We start from the raw sequence: 1,331 nt of genomic DNA on the forward strand, positions 1-1,331 counted from the left end.
CACATCTATGAAGTCACGAACAACAGGAACTGACTCAACCGGAGGAACCTCCCTACTCACATCATGCACATAGGCCAAATATGATAGGCATCCACTAGCCACTACCCTCCTAGCACGAATAAAAGAGATAACCACAACTGGTGTGCTACCACGAGATCCCTGCCACACCACCGGAGGGATACCATGAATGGATAAGGTAACGGTCTTAGAAAAGCAATCTAAAACAGCGCGATAAGGGGATAACCAATCCATGCCCAGAATCACATCAAAATCAACCATGTCAAGCAATATAAATTCAGCCCGGGTGTCACGCCCCTGTATAGTAACTAAGCAAGATCAAAATACCTGATCCACTACTAAAGACTGACCCACGGGGATCGACACACACAACAGCGCAACCAAAGGTACATACATTATACTCAATGGAGAGGCATAATAAACAGAAACATACGAAAAAGTAGAGCCTGGATTACATATCGCCAAGGCAGGCTGCTGGCATAAAAGAATCGTACATGTGATCACATCGTCTGATGCTTCAGCCTCCGCCCTCGTTGTAGTTGCATAGAAATGACTATGTCTACCTCTGCCCTGACCATCAAACCTACCACTTGACCTGCCACCCCGGGGACCACCCCGTATACTCTGCTGACCACCTTTACGGTCCTGACCTTTACCACGGCCTCTAACTGGAGGTGTTGGTAAAGCTGTGGGAGCTGCATGAGGAGCGGGAGCAATCCGACTATGCTGAGGGGAGTCCCTGGCCTAATGACCCATCTCACCACACTCATAGTAACCCTGTCGAGGGTTAATACAAGAAGAAAGACTACCATGGCCTAAAGAACCCGATTGAAACACCTCGCGGCCCTGACAAGAACTAGCTTCACTCCGACCACCATATGATGCCTGAAGAGAGGCCTATGAAAGTCTGCTAGACTGACCATGGTGCCCGGATGATAGAGAATAGAGAGGTCATAGTCCTTCAGGAGCTCAATCCAACGACGCTGCCTCGAATTAAGGTCCCTCTGGCTCATGATGTACTGAAGACTCCTATGATCGGTATAGATCTCACATCGAACTCCATACAAGTAGTTCCCGGATGGATAGAGTATCTAGACTCATGGGCCTCAGAAAGTATCAACTGTATCAAATCTCCAACTCTCGAAACACAGATGCGGCCGGCAAATTTCAACACTCCATCAGGATCTAAGGTAGCCTGACCACCATCACCCGCTAACACTCGATCTCTAAGGGCCACCAAGGTATCATCCTCAAACTGGCAACCACGGATCCTATCAAGCAAAGAAGACTGAACTTCCATAAAGGCCAAGACG

Source organism: Solanum tuberosum, unplaced genomic scaffold (assembly GCF_000226075.1).
Source record: "Solanum tuberosum cultivar DM 1-3 516 R44 unplaced genomic scaffold, SolTub_3.0 scf00167, whole genome shotgun sequence".
Lineage (NCBI taxonomy): Eukaryota > Viridiplantae > Streptophyta > Magnoliopsida > Solanales > Solanaceae > Solanum > Solanum tuberosum.